Source organism: Sorex fumeus, unplaced genomic scaffold (genome assembly GCF_029834395.1).
Source record: "Sorex fumeus unplaced genomic scaffold, SorFum_2.1 ptg000039l, whole genome shotgun sequence".
Taxonomy (NCBI): Eukaryota; Metazoa; Chordata; class Mammalia; order Eulipotyphla; family Soricidae; genus Sorex; species Sorex fumeus.
In genome coordinates, this window is record NW_026606096.1 from 14,380,096 (window position 1) to 14,396,464 (window position 16,369).

Consider the following 16,369-nt stretch of genomic DNA (forward strand, 5'->3'; position numbering starts at 1 on the left):
CCTAAATTAACTTAGGATCAGTCCCTTTCTAATCCTAAAAAAAGTTGGATAATTTAAAAGCTAACTTTTCAATTGCCTACATCTTCCAGGTTGTTTATAGTTCAATCACAAAACTAATCACATTCCTTTGCCTTTAATTCTGTTTGGACATTCCCTCCAATTCCTCGAGTTTTGTGGGGGTGTTTTGTTGTTGGTAGTGATGGTGGTGTTTTGTTGAGGGGGCTACATCTGGCATTGCTCAGATTTTGCTCCTGACTCTGCACCCAGGGGTCAGTGGCGTTCCCCCCCAGATCCTCTGGGTGCAAGGCAAAAATCTCTCGCTCCAGCCCAGTCCTGCAAGTTTTATAGAGATTATGCTCTCCACAAATTTAAGGCAGAAGGTGATTTGTGGAGATGTGGGCACAATATATGCCACTTCCCTTTGGAACAAGCAATACCTGGGAACATAACCAAGAGCCGTGGGGTGCAGCTGGAATTCAGAGTCTGAAGTGGCTGACTCAAGTGCTTAAGAATCTTTACCTTTTGGGGATACTGGGAACATTAGTGGTGGAGGATGGGCACAGGTGGAAGGATGGGTACTCGATCATTGTATGACTGAAACGTAAGCACAAAGTTTGTAAATCTGTAACTGCATCTCATGGTGATTCATTAAAAAATTTAAATAAGAAAAAAGAAGAAGAATTTTCACCTTTTGGGCCGGAGTGAAACCGGGAGGGCGTTAACCTTGCACGCGGCCTTTACCTTGCACGCAGCCAACCCAGGTTGGATTTCCGGCATCCCATATAGTCCCCCGAGCACTGCCAGGAGTGATTCCTAAGTGCAGAGCCAGGAGTAACCTCCTGAGCATCACCACGTATGACCCCCCAAAAATCTTTACCTTTTGTTTTTTGGCTTGGGAACCACACCCAGTATTGCTCAAGGCTTACTCCTGGCTCTATTCTGAGATCACTCTTGGTGGTGCTCAGGTGACCACATGGGGTCTAAGCCACATTGGCTGTGTGCAAGGCAAGCACCCTACTTGCTGTACTTTCGCTCCAGCCCCTATCATTTTTCTGAAGACAAAAGTGGTAAGATGAGCCTCTGCTGAAGAGACACTTGGGTCACATAAATAACCTTATAATTAATCTAATAATCTAACCAATAGAATTTTCCCATCTCTCTTCTACTAACATGTCAGTTTTCCTTTGGGGAGTTAGGTGCTCAATTGACGTGGCTAAATAAATGCTCTGTGTAAACCAAACTACCTCAGTGTTTTCATGGGCACACAGGAAAACTGTCCTGTCCAAGACACTCACATGAGGTGGGTCATGAGAAATGTTCTGGCCAATGAAACGCAAGCAGAAATGCTGCAAATGACCTGAAAACCATCTCTCCCACCCTCCAGTCTTCTATCAGTGCTGACATAAGAGAGGTGACTTATCATGATCTCAGACAAGGAAGCAAAACAGGGTCATGGAGTTACCACGTAGAAAAAAAAAACACATTACAGAGACTCCTCACCCTGAGCAGCCCGGATCTGAGCAAATTCCATGCTGGAATTTGCATGAATGGAAAGTGAAGTGTTGCTGTATTAGCCAAGTCCCTGGTTCCCAAAAGTTTACGGCCTACTCTGGGAGATAAGATATAAACCGTTAAAGGAAAAACAACATTAAAATAACAACTTCTGTAGTATTCTGAGCATCTGTCATGTAATAATTTATATAATCCTGAGTATAAACAAGCCAGGTAGGAAATATTTATTATCCCCAGTGTGGGAAAAAGAAACTGCGGCACTGCTTGCTTTAGTCACTTGCTCAAGAGCACATAGCTAGAGATCGGCAGATCTGGGAATTGAGCGGAGATTAGTCAGACGCCTGTCTACATTCTTAAATATTCTCTGCTGTATAATACTTGGCAGTTGATATTTTTTCAATGCCTATTTGTTCAATAAAAGCAATAGCAACAACAACAAAAAAAAACTGACAAACACTAGCAGGGTGTATGAAAACGTGTCTATTTTTCTTTCTTTTTGGGTCATACCCAGAGATGCACAGGGCTTACTCCTGGCTCTGCACTCAGGAATTACTCCTGGCGATTCTTGGGGGACCACATGGGATAGTGGGAATCAAACCAGGGTCAGCCGCACGCAAGGCAAACGCCCAACCCGCTGTGTTATCACTCCAGCCCCAACTAGCTGTGTTATCACTCCAGCCCCAACATGTCTATTCTTAAAACTAATTACACATGATGTAAAGTTGAGACACACCTGCAGAGAAATCGTGTGCACTGCACTATGTTATTCAACCTGAGAAGCCAAGGAAGAGAAAGCAAACTGGACAGTGAATGTCACCCATACTAGCCTGAGAACTTGGGCCACTTTCATTCTTAACCAGTTTAAGTTTCCTAACAATCACAGGAAGTATATTCTCTAATCGTCTCTCCATCACAGAGGAGAGGGTAGCACAGCGTGGCAAAGACTTGCTTCTGCAGCCAGTAAGAAGCTAGACCAAGATCCACATCCACACTGCCTGGTTTCCAAGCCCATACTCTCCCTGCTAATCTGTCACGCCTCGTGACTCAGCATAAAGAGCCCAGCATCTGTCACAGGGATTTCAAATGCTGCCATTTCTGGCCATACGACTCCTGTCTTATTTCTCTTAGCCTTAATTTCCTTATCCCCAAAGTGGTGCTTGTTATTGATATTATCATTTTAATTATCACTAGAGAATGAGACAAACAAAAAAAGTGAAGAAAGACGTGATCCATGCAAGCACACAGAGACAGAAAATCCAAAGATGTAGGTCAGCCACAAGAAATGACTCAATTCATCTGGTCAGCTAATTGTAGTCATGGCTGGACAAAAAAAAAAGAGTTTGTTCATTATTGTTTCAGGAATCTTTCCATTGGTGAGCATTTTCCTGGCCTATTTAGGTAATCCTTGCCCATGATAACTCTAGGATCCTTCTTTTCCAACTTCAGTTTGCTAGCTTCATTCTCTTTCGTTTCTATATTTCATCTAGAAAATCCCATTGGATAATGCTTTTTATATTTTTGGCAAAGGACCTTTATATTCTTCAAAGAGGAGCTTCTAAAAGGCAGCTCATATAGAGAAGGGACCACCAAGTAAAGGATGCTTGAAGGACCCGCTCGGGATGGGAAATGTGTGTTGAAAGTAGACTATAGACCGAACATGATGACCACTTAATACCTGCATTGCAAACTACAACGCCCCAAAGGGGGGGGGGGAGAGAGAGAGAGAGAGAGAGAGAGAGAGAGAGAGAGAGAGAGAGAGAGAGAAAGGGGATCCACCTGCCACAGAGGCCGTGGCAGCGGAAAGGGTGGGAGGGGGATTGGGGGTTGGCGGGGAGACCAGGGGGGTTTGTGGGAAGGATACTGGGAACATTGGTGGTGGAGAATGGGCACTTGGTGGAGGGATGGGTACTCGATCTTTGTATGACTGAAACATAAGCACAAAAGTTTGTAAGTCTAACTGTATCTCATGGTGATTCATTAAAAAATAAAACTTAATCAATTAATTAATTAATTTTTTTAAAAAAGGGAGCTCCTATATAAAATGGATGGTGAGGGGGGCTGGGAGGGGCACGGGGGGTGCGAACTCAACCTTTCTTGCTGACTAGGATCACTCCATAGCATAATTCCAAGTTACCAAAAGATCCTCTTCATACTGAGGATGAAAATGGTATGAAATGAAGAAAGTGAAGGAGACAGCATGTTTGGAAAACAATAGACACCATTCTCAGCAGGGATGTCATAAAGAATTTCATGGAGCACTCATGAAATTCTTTCACTTGGTCACTTGACATCCCGCTATTCAAACTTTAAGACCTGAAATATATACTGTTCTTGAAATGAGCACAGGAGACCCAGGAAGAAGAAGCCATTTCATTATTATTATTATTATTATTATTATTATTATTATTAGTGAATCACCATGAGATACTGTTACATACTTATAAACGTTCATTTTTGCATTTCAGTCATACAATGATCGGTTACCCATCCCTCCACCAGTGCCCATTCTCCACCACCAATGATCCCAGTACCCCTCCCACCTTCCCACCCCCTCCCCCTCTCCACCCTGCCTCTGTGACAGGGCTTTCCCTTTTGTTCTCTCTCTCCTTTTGGGTATTGTGATTTGCAACCGAGGTATTGAGTGGCCATCATTTCTGTTTAGTGTGCTCATATGCTAGCTTACCTCAGCATTGGATCATACCTGACAGAAGTGCTGGATTTGTTGTCATTACTAATTGCATGATGGAACTGAAATGTTTTCCCACATATTCTGCTTTCTAAAGTAAGCAGCTGCTTTGGGTTGATTGAAGAAAATCGGTCCAAACAGTAAAGTAAATCAGGGTAAATGGCTATAAAAAAATGACAGAAAGGAAACTTAAGAAGTCACTCTCATCTCTTTTCTCTACGGCATCAAAGTCAATTTCTTTCTTATCAATCTCTTCCAAATGCAGTCAGCAAAACATATAGTTCTAATTCTTTTTTGGGGGGGGTATTTTTAACTCCTCAGTGAATGTTTTTCTTTTCTAAATTCTAAGCCTAGTTCTTGCCAATTGCTTTCCTTTTCAATTTTTTTTAATTGAGGTGGGATGCCACACCCAGCTCTGTTCAGGGGTTACTCCTAGCTCTGGGCTAAGGGATCACTCCTAACAGGGCTCAGGGAAATATATAGGGTGCTAGAGATTGAACCTGAGTTGACCGTGTGCAAGTAGGGTGCCTTACCTGCTGTCTATCTCTCTGGTCCCACCAATTCCTTTCTGATGTATTCAAAAGCACATAGATGTCTAGTCCCACAACAAGATGACATTTCAATTAAATCCAATTTAAAAATTATGCAAAATAGAAGACATTGGTGAACCCAAAGAGCTCGATTTAAGAATGTGTAAAATACTTGAATACTTGAATATGATGTCACGAAGAATATAGAAATACATGAATAATAAATACATCAAAGTGTTCAAGGTTAGTGCGAGCCGAGAGCGAGCGGTCGTGGGCGCTGTCGTTGCGTGCGCCGCCTCGTGGGTTCCGAGCGACCTAGCGGACACCGAGCGGGCGAAGATGACCGAGTACATCCGAGTCACGGAGGAGGACGAGAACGACGAGCCCGTCGAGATCCCGTCGGAGGACGATGGCACCGTGCTGCTGTCCACGGTCACGGCGCAGTTCCCGGGCGCCTGCAGCCTGCGCTACCGGAACCCCGTGTCGCAGTGCATGCCTGCCGTACGCGCGCCTGGTGGAGGGCATCCTGCACGCGCCCGACGTGGGCTGGGGCAACCGGGTCTACGTGGTCAACTACCCCAAAGATGACAAAAGGAACATGGAGGAGTCTGATGCTTCGTCGGAGGTGAAGGTGAAAAGGGCCGTGCAGAAGACGTCTGACCCCATCGTGCTCGGCCTGCCCTGGAAGACCACCGAGCAGGACCTCAAGGAGTATTTCAGCACCTTCGGGGAGGTCCTCATGGTCCAGGTAAAAAAAAAGATATCAAGACTGGTCACCAAAAGAGGGTTTGGCTTTGTGCGGTTCACGGAGTATGAGACCCAAGTGAAGGTGATGTCCCAGCGACACATGATTGATGGACGGTGGTGTGACTGCAAACTTCCAAATTCTAAGCAAAGCCCGGATGAGCCTCTGAGGAGCAGGAAGGTGTCTGTGGGCCGCTGCACCCAGGACCTGACTGCCGACGAGCTGCGGCAGGTCTTCTGCCAGTACGGGGAGGTGGTCGATGTGTTCATCCCCAAGCCCTTGGGGGGGGGGGGGCGTTTGCCTTCGTCACATTTGCAGATGATCAGGTGGCCCAGTCCCTGTGTGGCGAGGACCTGATCATCAAAGGCATCCTCTGCGTGCATATCTGCAATGTGGAGCCCAAGCACAATAGCAATAGGCAGTTAGAGAGAAGTAGAAGATTTGTTGGTAATCCGGGTGGCTTTGGGAACCAGGGCGGGTTCGGGAACAGCCGGGGCGGCAGGGCGGGACTGGGCCACAAGCAGAGCAGCAACATGGGGGGCGGGATGAACTTCGGCGCCTTCAGCATCCACCCGACCATGAGGGCCACGGCCCAGGCCGCCTTGCAGAGCAGCTGGGGCATGATGGGGATGCTGGCCAGTCAGCAGAACCAGTCGGGCCCGTCAGGGAACAACCAGAGCCAGGGCAACATGCAGAGGGAGCCCAACCAGGCCTTCGGCTCCGGGAACAACCCGTACAGCGGCTCCAACTCAGGCGCCGCCATCGGGTGGGGGTCGGCCTCCAATGCGGGCTCCGGTAGCGGCTTCAATGCATGGACTTCAGCTCCAGCATGGACTCGAAGTCGTCGGGCTGGGGCATGTAGGCTGGGCTGGTCAGTTAGACGCTAGAGACTGGTGGGAATTCAAATTTTTCTAAACTCATCGTAAATATATTGTAAGATACATACGCACTAAGAATTTTCAAAATTGTTTTTTTTTCGGTGTGGAGTATATTCAGGAGTATTTTTGACATCTTTCATTTAGAAAAAGAAGAAAAGCTAAAGGAATTTTCTAAGTTTTGTTACATAACGGGTTGAATTCTTGAGTGTTTGAAAGTGAACTGCTGTTAGCCTGACAGGTAAACCAACACCACAATTGCTATCAAGAGGCTTCTCCTGTAATTATTTTATCCCTGGACTTGTCACCTGAATTATTTGCATGTTCAAAGTGGAACCCATTGGTTAGAGCTGCAGTCTTTCCTCCTCATTTTAATTTGAACCCCACCATACAGATTTTCTCCGTAGGAAGGTCCCTGGAGATCGTGGTGTTGCAATGTTTGGTTCTTTTCTTTCTGTTCAATTTCTTAACGCTTGTCTCCCCTCATATGCGAGAGTACGATATGAAGCCTTCATTTAATCTCTGCAGTTCATCTCATTTCAAATGTCTGTGGAAGAAGCACTCACTGACAGGAGTGCTGTACTCACTGCGCCGTGGGGCTCCGTCCGCTGCTTTGCCCACGCACGCAAGAGCTCGTCCCCACGCCGACGGGCTTCGTCTCTGACGGTGGGTGTCCCATTTTTATCTGCTACTCTTTCTTTCCTGGAGTCGGATCAACGCTGTGACGGCAAGGCTGTGCTGTGAACCAGAAGGCTGTCTGAACTTCTGAAACCTTGTGTGGGATTGATGGTGGTGCCGGGGCATGAGACGCTGGTATGAGCGAGGACAGGAGAGCGTGTGCAGAGACTTGGTGGTGCATAATGGAGATTCTTTAACTGGGCGAGATGTGTCTCTCAACCTGTGGCTTTGGTGCGAGAGTGTGCGGAGAGCCATGGTAGCAGATAACATACGTACGAATGTTTCTTGCATTCAAAGGACATACACGTCTGTTGGAAGACTTGAAGTGAGTCTTGCTCTTAGCAAACCAACGTTAGCTGAATGTGTTAGTGACACGATACTGGTATGCCCCGCCCCCTTGTCAACTGCTGTGAATGCTGTATGGTGTGTGTCCTCTCCTGCTCCTGATCTGTTGGTGTGGTCATGTGGCCTGGCGCTGGTGAGCTGAGCTTACGTGCTGTACAGGAGTCTCGGAGCGGAGTCGCCAGTGGGGGGGGTGGGGGGGGGGGAGTGATCCTGGGGCCTGCCCACCCCGAGGATGCGGTTGGCGGTCTTGTACCCTGTGCTTGGATGCTTTTATAAGAGTTGCCAATGTTGGAAATTCTGAAATAAAACTGATTTAAATAAAAAAGTGTTCAAGGTTAAAATCTAAAAGTCCAATAATTTTATAGTTGGTGAGAATGCAAGCCACTGGAATCCTCATAAATAGGCAGCAAATGTGATGGTGGCAAATTCCTTAGAAAATTAAATGTACATACATACTTAGCAACTCCATTTGTATTTCTCCCTAGAAGATATGACAGCATGTGTATACACAAACTGTATAAAAATACACATCAGCTTTAGAGAAACTGGAACTCATCCAAACATTTATCCACTGGTTAGTGTACAAATTGTGATAAATCCCTGTAATAGAATGCTTCTCCCTGATACAAAAGAATTATTCATGGAATTCTATAAATACTTTTATGTTCTTTTCTTTCATTTTAGTGTTGGGGTCAGAGCTTACTTCTAGCTCTGTGCTCAGGGACCACTCCTGGTGGTGACTTGGTGACCACATGGAGTCCTGGAAATTGAACCCTGGGCAGCTGCACTATATAGTTCCAGCCCCTGGGATTCTATAAACCTTATACTGGACACAAGGCAGCATACTTTGTAATTAGAAATACATAAAAATGCAAAACAGATTATGGTATAATAACCCAGGCTACTTGCTCCAGTCTAGGATTATTTGGGCAAAGAATGACTAGAAAAGCATACAAAAGAACTTTCTGAATAATAGAAATGTTCTAAATTTTAATTGAGACATTGATTACATCTAGGAGTCTCAGTGAATTTTTCTCATTATATGTAAGCCACTTTCTTTTTTTCTATTCCTCAGCCAAAGAAGGCAGAAAGAAAGAAAGAAAGAAAGAAAGAAAGAAAGAAAGAAAGAAAGAAAGAAGAAAAAGTGTACGTAATAAGCCCACTAATATTCTCAAGTTATCTCAAAGATTTGTAATAGTAGTTGGACCAAAGACTAACCGAAATAAAGATAAGACTGTAATTTGAGATACCAAAGAGTAATGAATAAGACTTTGCATATGATTTATTTAGAATGGGTGAAGGACAACTAGAAGGTGAAGGTAACCACCAGATTCTTGGTTTGAGACAATTAGGTGGTTTGTGGTTTCAAATCCATAAAAATACAGAAGTTGAAACTTTAATTGATATGTGAGGGGATGAAAACGATTACATGTTTCACATATGGTTGAGGTGACCCTAAATTATGCAAGTTAGGTCTGGGTAAAAGTTAGATATACTGTTTCACCTTGGATGGAGGAGGAATAATTTCCCATAATGTCTTGGTAGTTATCATCACACAGATATCATAACACAGATAGAAAGGAGAGGAGGTTGTCTAGAAAGAGAATGTAGTGAAAGTGCAATTAAAGAACTGATATGACAGAGCCTTTAAAAGAGTCTATAGACCAAGTAGAGAAGATATGGTTGACAAAGAACACTGACAAATAATGCCTAGAGATATCTGAGTAAGGCTACCTGAGGAAGGGGAAGCAGCTGACACAGACAAAAGAACTATGCCTTTGATGAAACATTGGGTTGGAGAGGATAGGGTGGGTGGGTTTAGCTCCAGACAGTTTCTTTAGGTTGAAAGATGTCAAAGTTTTACAGCTTTGAGCTGGGAGGCCAGACCACATCCTGAAAATGACACAGGGGAAAAACGAATGGATTTCACAATCACTAAAGTAGAAGAGCAGAATTTAACTTTTAAAACTTGGACTAAAAGCTTGAGACTGTATAGGGTAGGCGCCTGCCTGGCACACTGCTGATCCTGGTTTGCTCACAGCACCACATATCATCACCCAAGCACAGTGATCTCTGAGCACGGAGCCTGGAGTGGCCTGAGCATACGCAGGTGATGCCCCAAAATAAAAACAAATAACAACCAAACAACGTTGATAAGGTCTCTAGCAAGTGTTCAATGACAGTTGGAATCAGTGCCTTGATTTTTTTCATAATAACAACCTGTCTAGTTATGCATTTTCTTTTCTTCTTTCTTTAATTGAATCACCAAGAGATAAAGAGTTGAAAAGCCATTTATGGTCAGATTTCAGTCAAACAGTGTTCCAACACCAATCCCACCACCAGTGTACATTTCCCACCACCTGTGTCCCTAGTTTCCCTCCCGTCACTCTTCCCCCACAAGCCTCTCTCTACAGCTGGCAATTTCCTTCTTTCTCGCTTTGCCTGTTTTTCCCCATCTCTGTCTGTCTCTGTCTGTCCCCCCCCCATCTATCCCCCTCCCCACTTTTGGGTATTATGGTTTGAAACACAGATACTGAGAGGTTATCCTATTTGTTCTTTTACCTATTTTCAGCCAGCAGTTCTTAGAGTGATCATTTCCAACTATCTTTGTCAGTGCAATTTTCAATTGCATAATGTTATGCTTATGCCCAAGCTAGAAAGGAGAATGGTTGGGTTCATATAACATCATAACATCATGGATATACAAAAAGTTTCAATTAAAGAGTCAAAATTTTAGAGAATGAATAAAATTAGGTACCAAGGAGAGAGGAGAAGGACAGGAGGAAGCTGATGGACAGAAGAGGACAGGTACAAATTTGGACAGGAAGATCAGGTACTGTCACAGCACAGGGTTGTTGGAAGTCTTTGAACCAGCAAACCAAAAAGACCAAAAGATTTGTCAGAGAGGGAATGTCTGCGTTGATTATTTCAGCAGATCCAGCATTTGGAGAAAGGAAATGACACAGGTATCAGATTGCTAAGGTAGAGTAGAGATCACAAAACCAAAAGTCTAGGATATTAGGTGAGTCAACGACAAGGATAATGAAGTTTTATTGATGATAGCAGATGCTGGAGAGCAAAACCATGCCACAGTTTTGATAGTCCAGTCCAGTGAGTAAGGCTGTTTCCAAACCACCACATAACAGCCGTGAGCAGGAGATGTGAGTAGCATAGCCAGCTGGCAAAGAATGGGAAAAGAATTGATGTTTGGACAGCAAATCAACCCCAACAACCATCTTAAAAATGCAGAGAGATGCAGAGAATCCTCCACTTAAGAAGACTAAGAATGAAATTTTGTTCTTGTTTCAGGGGGAGCAGATCTCAGCCTCATCAGGAAAGGTGGGTGAAGGGGAGGAAGTCGTAGAGTTGGCGCTGGACTGAGATGAAAGAAAGAGAGAGGGTGAAGAGTAAGGGCCCGGTGAGGAGTGCTGCTTGGCTGTGGAAAGTCAGAGGGTGAAGGGTAAGGGCATGGTTAGGAGTGGTGCTTGGCTGTGGGAAGTCAGCTCCTATTCTCTGCCACTAATCACTGGCCTCAATCAGTGTGGAGCGAACGGTAGTAGGGGCCACAGCAGAGTATATAAAACTAGAATGTGAGGGAGATACAGAACCACTGCCCAACTACAGCTAATCGTCTCTTCATACACTGCCATTAATCAGTCAACAAAAGGGAGTTCTTAGTCTCAAATGAGGTTGATGAAAATAGTTGATTACCTAAACTTCTTTACAGGTGATAAAATAATAGAAAAATTACAACTGAGTAGCCAATTCACCATATTATTGTTAAAGACTTTGATATAAAAATGAAAATAAAAAAATAAAGACTAATATAAAGGCTTGTCGACCAAGTGATCTTTAATTGTTTAAGGGCAAATCCTGAGCATGTCATTTTCTTTTCTTTTTTTTTTTTTGTTGCATTTTGGGTCTTACCCAGCGATGCTCAGGGGTTACTCCTGGCTTTGCACTCAGGAGTTACTCCTGGTGGTGCTCCGGGGACCAAATGGGATGCCAGAAATCGAACCCAGGTTAGCCGCATCCAAGGTAAACGCCCTACCCCGCTGTACTATTGCTTCAACACCCTTAACATGTTATTTTCATTTCCTTTTAATTTCACTTCCATTGACTATTCCAGAAAACAAGGGATATACTGCTGAAATGGTTTTTATTGTCAAAGTTCCTGGCTTTTACATTGCTGTGTAGGCTGTAATTAATTGCCTTAGTGGCCTCCTGGTCCTAGAGAGAAATATGAGAAAGGGGCTTACTTGACTGGTATTAGTCAGTGGGAATGCACCATTCATGACAAACATTATCCATATCACTCATGTGTCTGACAGATATGTGATTGGCAGCTAGACTGAGCACATTTCAGCTGCAGGATTTATCCCAAATTTGATTCAATGATTTCTGAGATAAAAGCATCATAAATATCTTCAAGCAGTCACTAGAAATTGCCAAGGCAGTAAAGGAGAAATTATTGAATTATCGATTCTGATACTGAATTTCTGTTTGATATTTTTATTTATATAACTGTTGGTCTTCTAAAAAAAATACACTTTGTTCCAGTGCCAGACATCTCATGAGAAATTCATTTTCTTTTCATTTTAAGATACTTGGATTATACAGAAAAGGCAATGAAATAGATTAGGAGGATTTAAAAAAGAAGAAGAAGAAGAACTAAGTACTAAGGCAGAAGGGAAAAAGCTCAGTGAAGACAGGAGTTTATTGAATAACATGAGTGTGTTGATCTGAAGTCATCCAGAATAGGATTAGCAGAACACTAGATGAAAGACAACCATGCGAGCAAGCCGGGTCCCGGGAAAACATCCAACCCCATCAAAAAATGGGGCAATGAAATGAACAGAAACTTTCTCAAAGAAGAAATCAGAATGGCAAAAAAGCACATGATAAAACGTTCTACATCATTAATCAAGGGAGATGCAGATCAAAACCACAATGAGATACCATCTCACACCTCAGAGACTGGCCCACATTCAAAGGAACAAAAGCAACCGATGCTGGCGTGGATGTGGCGAGAAAGGAACACTCCTTCACTTTTGGTGGGAATGCGGACTGGTTCAGCCCTTTTGGAAAACAATATGGACGATTCTCAAAAAATTAGAAATTGAGCTCCCATTTGAGCCAGCAATACCACTCCTGGGAATATATCCCAGAGAGGCAAAAATGTATAGTCGAAGTGACATCTGCACTTGTTTGTTCATTGCAGCACTCCTTACTATAGCCAGAAACTGGAAGAAACCTGAGTGCCCAAGAACAGATGACTGTTTAAAGAAACTCTGGTACATCTACACAGTGGAGTACTATGTAGCTGTTAGAAAAGATGAAGTCATGAAATTTACATACAAGTGGTACAACATGGAAAGTATCATGTTAAGCAAAATGAGTCAAAAACAGAGGGATGGACATAGAAAGATTGCATTTGTCTGGGGAATATAAAGTAACAAAATATGAGATTAATACCCAAGAATAGCTGAGATCAGCACCAGGAGGATTACTCCATAGCTTAGAGGCCAGCTGGGCATTCTAGGAAAAGGGCAGCTCAGATAGAGAAGGGAGCACCAAATAAAGGGTGTTTGGAGGATCTTCCCAGGAGGGGAGATGCTTGTTGAAAGTAGACTCTGGACTGAACATATTTGCCACTCAATGCCTCTTTTGCAGACCACAACACCCAAGAGGAGAGAGAGAACAAAAGGGAATGCCCTGCTACAGAGGCAGGTTGGGATGGGGATGGGGGTGGGAGGGATATTATCCATTGGGGTGGAAAATGGGCACTGGTGGAGGGAGGGGTATTTGATCATTGTATAATTGAAATCCAAGCACAAAAAATTTTAAATCTACAACTGTACCTCATTGTGTTTAACTAATGAAAATTTTAAAAAATGGAAAAAAAAAGAAATAAAATAAAAAGATGAAACACCAAAGATGCTTTGCAGGGCATGGGATCAAAAAAGATTCAAGCATAATCCATATTTTTTTTCAATTTGTCTAAATTTTTATTTGACTAGCAATACTTAGATCTCCAATTTTTACTTCCAGGCTTTTCTCTGAAAATGATTTTTCCAATCAGTTGTCTTGCCATCCAGAAACACAGGTTTGTTTTGTTACTCCATTAATTTCCTAAATTAGACCCATTTTAGACCATAAAAAAACAATCCAAGTAATTCACCTTTCTTTACTTTTCATTTCTACTTTATTATTTTTCATATTAGGTTTCTACTTTAGAAATTGAAATTAACTCTTAAAGGTGTCTCAACCACCTCGCTTTCTAATGCAGGTTTCATCTTTTCAAACTCTTCAATATTTAACTGAGGTGATATGTTTATAACATTCTTTGTTACAGATGCAAGTATGTAATTTGACAAATGTATATAGTACAGCATGCAAACCACCAAAGGAGGAATTATATCCATCTCCACACCACTTATTCCATCTCTTCTTCCCTTCTAGTCATCATCAATTAAATACATAAATATTTAGATACTGTTTGAAAAATTTTAATGATAAAGATCATGACATCTAAGCATTATGACAAAGGTCCACTTGATTTGAAACGGTACTAATTCTTTAGAAAATTATTCTTTATAACAATATATAATATGAAGTTGCAAGTGACTTTGGGTATGATCTAATTCAACAGTGTACCCATTTTTTGGGCATTATATAATGGGATGGGGAAGTTGTAGTGAGTGAATATATAAAGGTTGAACAGGATGTCAATGGAAACAATGAATGAAATATCTCTGGATAATATAAGACATTAGGTAAAGGACGTATTTGTATTGGAAGCTATATAGAATATAACTGAGACATTTTCCCAGAACACAGACACAAAATATTAAATAGATATTCATTTCATGAATGTAAATAAATAAGGCGTGTGGTACTAAACAAATGTAGATCAATACTGAACTTTTTGATTAATCTAAATATTCTTCTGTTTTGCTTAATATCTTTTAAGTAGAATGGATTAGAGAAAAGATACAGACCCAGAATAATAATACTCAGAGGAATACTGCTTAAAACTGGATTAAATTTATATTTACTCAACAGAAAATTGCACATGTACTTATGCATGCAGTGTCTTCCATCATCCTTACTTCATATCCCCATTATCAATTTTGCCAGATGTGGCTCATAACAAGAACAAGCGAATATCTTGAAGACCCATGAATAGCTTATTTGAATGGAAATGTCATCTTGTTTGGTTCAATTAAATTTGTTCTTTGGTCAGTTCATAGAAATTCTTTCTCTTATTGATACTACCCATCTTTGCCTTGAAGGAGAAGTACAAATATCCACAGTGTAGATGTAACCGTCAAATAACTTTTCAGTGTTTCCAACTGTCTGAAAATACCTATGGTGGAAAGTAGTCTAAGTGAAGCCTCTCAGTGTGGGATATTTATGGCACTGTAACTATTACTGGCATTTGGACTTCATTCCCTTGTACCTTTTATCATTCTTTAGTGCAACGATGGTTCAGATTTTGTGTTCTCTCCTACAACCAGTACTTCCTTCTCCTCCACAAAAATGTTATCTGCCAGTCCAAGTGAACACCGGCATGCTGCTGGGAAACCTGAGAATGTATGTTCTTACACACCATCCCAAAATTGAAGACCAGCAAACTGTTTTACATTTTTGTGAGGATACCTTGAAGGTATAACCAACTGACATAGAGATCAACTGAACATAGTGAGACAGGGTTCTTCCGAAAATGTTTAGGATGTCACATCATTCCTCCCCCCCCCACTTTGCTTCCCCCCCCCACTTTGCTTCCCCCCCCCCCCACTTTGCTTCTTTATTTTCCTATGCGTTTTTTTTTTCCAACACTTCCTGAGGACACTTTTCACAGAAACATTCAATTTGCTGTTCGTCTCCAAAAAATCCAGTCTAAACAAGTTGACTGAAACAGTCGTGTGCCTCTGGGACTGCCCTCCTGAAATTCTTGGTCAAGCTATCTTTGATTTGACTTTCATTAGTGAGGTCCAAAGGGAGGATGGAGCAAATGGCAGGGAGCTTGGAGACCTGGCTTGCACGAAATCCTGCATCGTGCTGCTTCCTACCTATAGGGCAGGCAGGTTCTCAGCTCTCACCTTTGAACACAGACACAGTCTCTTAGTCCTTGGCAGTGCGTTCTGCCAGGTTGCATGATGTTGCAGATATCCGTGAGTTTTGGTACTCACCTTAGGGGCATATCATGCCTAAGCAAGTGCAACATTAAAAGAGAGAAGAGAGGTAATGATGACATCTTCAGATGAAGCCCATAATAGCAAACAATATGCACTGTTCTGTTCTTTGAAGGAGGCCTCACATATTCACCTACAGTGGGTCTCCACAGATTTTGTAGAAGCACCCAGTCATCTTATTTTCTTCTTTATATTTTTTAATTTTTTGTTTTGGGGTCATACCTAGTGGTTTTCAGGGTTCAAACCTGGCTCTACTCTCACGGATCAATCCTGGCAGTGCTTAGGAAACATATGGGGTATGAGAGATTGAACCTACATGAACCATGTGCAAGCTAAGTGTCTGCCTGCTAAAGTATCTAACACAAGTGCCTACTTGCTAAACTATCTTTCTCTCCCCATTTTTTGTTAATGATCTTAACAAAGACAAAGCTTTTGGTGAAAAATATTAATGGTCTTATTAATAGTTAAGGTAAGAAAAAATTTTTTTTGAGTTGATGTGGTAGAATTGTTAAATATGCTTCTAAACTTCAATATCTCCTCCTCTGAAACGTATACGTACTTTGCTATAATTACAGCAGGTAGGGCATTTGCCTTGCATGCAGCCAACAAGGCAGAGCCGAGTTCGATTCCTCCGCGCCACTCGGAGAGCCCAGCAAGCTACCTAGAGTATCTCGCCCACACGGCAAAACCTGGCAAGCTACCCGTGAAGTATTTGATATGCCAAACACAGTAACAAGTCTCACAAAGTTACTGGGCCCACTAGAGCAAATCGATGAACAACGGGATGACAGTGACAGTGC

At 42.5% G+C, this 16,369-nt stretch overlaps 1 pseudogene; it reads left to right on the top strand.

Annotated features, from left to right (window-relative positions):
* The first annotated feature begins 5,067 nt into the window (after nt 1–5,067).
* On the top strand, nt 5,068–6,335 carry LOC130028417 (TAR DNA-binding protein 43-like; annotated as a pseudogene).
* Nucleotides 6,336–16,369: the final 10,034 nt, after the last annotated feature.